This window comes from Octopus bimaculoides, chromosome 4, assembly GCF_001194135.2.
Source record: "Octopus bimaculoides isolate UCB-OBI-ISO-001 chromosome 4, ASM119413v2, whole genome shotgun sequence".
Taxonomy (NCBI): Eukaryota; Metazoa; Mollusca; class Cephalopoda; order Octopoda; family Octopodidae; genus Octopus; species Octopus bimaculoides.
The window spans coordinates 62,326,608-62,328,083 of NC_068984.1; the positions used below are offsets into that span (position 1 = coordinate 62,326,608).

The window sequence follows — 1,476 nt, forward strand, 5'->3', positions numbered from 1 at the left end:
ATATAAAACGTATGTGTGTGACATCAAATGCAGTGAATTTAATATCAAAGCACTTTAAGCTGATCCTTTTCATCTCTGGTTTTTTTTTATGTATTTTGTAATTGTATCTTGGCTTTCACAATATATATGGCTATATTTGTGTTTGCAAACTGTTGGGAATGACATATCACTCTGGGTGTGCATTATCGAACTGACTGAAGTGGTAAGTAGATCTAACGAAGAAATTTTGAAAACAATCACCTGAGGAGAGGCAATTTACACCTTGTTCAAAGATGTGGGGTAGCGTGACGTCACCCTCACTGGAGATGCACCCAAAGACACCACGTTTAGGGAAATTTGGTTTTCATGAAATACATGTCACGTCTCCTAGCCTTTGCAATATTCTCAGAGCATTCAGCGGAAGTCACGATGCAGCATTTTCAATATTCAATGCCTTACAATTCTCTATATCAGCTAAATTTTTGTCGTCTACCTCTTTAATATTTGTGCTCTCTAACACCGTTAACTTTTCACTAATACGTCAAGCTGTTTCTGAAAAGAACAGACACAAATTTCGTCAAATTTAGCCCGAAAGTCATTAGCGTCACTCTGTTCGACCGTCAGCTTGAAACAAGACAATTTGTAGCATTTGGAAAATGTTCTAATATGACGTCATTACAATTATGAATTTTCGATATAAATTAAAGTGGGGTTCTGATATTTCTTTTTCCTTTGATTTATATTTCTTTCGAAAATTTCGTCAACTTTTATTGTGATTTCATAATTTACTAATTTTCCTTATAAATACACGCCGATGGTTTTCAATTAATATATTTGAAGAAACAAAATATAATAGTGAAAGTAATCAATTTTTAAAATTGAATACAGATGAGCAACACCGAGAAAAATAAGTGTTGTATTTTTTCTGTTCAAAGTGTTATTTTTCTCACACGCCATTGAAAAATATCACTGTGAGTATGTTACTCTCAAATAGTGAGGAAAAGGTAAGATAATGTTGAGAAGACTGCAAAAAGAAAAGACAAGCTAATAAAAATAGCGACAGATTTACAATCAGTAAAACAGTTATTTCTGTCGTAAATCTACTTGGATGTTTTTAAGGCAATACCTTGTACCACTTGAAACTATTTATTTTTGAGGTGAAGAAATCTTCAGTTAGTAAAGCCGTCAATTCTGCTGTTTGTAAGGTTAAATATTATACTTTTCCACTTCAATAGTTGTTGATATAACACAATTATCTTTTATCATATACTTGTTTCAATTATTGGACTTCGGCCGTGCTGGAGCACCACCTTCAAGTGTTTCATCAAATAGATCGATCCAGTACTTGTCCGTGTCTTTTGCCGAACAGCTGAATAAAGAGGACGTAAACAAGCCGGCACCTATAGTCAAGCGGTAGTGGGACACACACACACACACACACACACACACACACATATATATATATATATATATATATATATATATATATATATATAT

At 33.4% G+C, this 1,476-nt stretch overlaps 1 long non-coding RNA gene across 1 annotated transcript in view; it reads right to left on the reverse strand.

The window, feature by feature from the left end:
- LOC106878316 (uncharacterized) overlaps positions 1–632 on the reverse strand; it is a 19,344-nt gene extending 18,712 nt beyond the window's left edge. The window contains exon 1 of the long non-coding RNA XR_001410488.1: positions 241–632. This is a non-coding gene — a long non-coding RNA (uncharacterized LOC106878316). The remainder of the gene's footprint in view (positions 1–240) is intronic.
- Between the last annotated feature and the right edge of the window lie 844 nt (positions 633–1,476).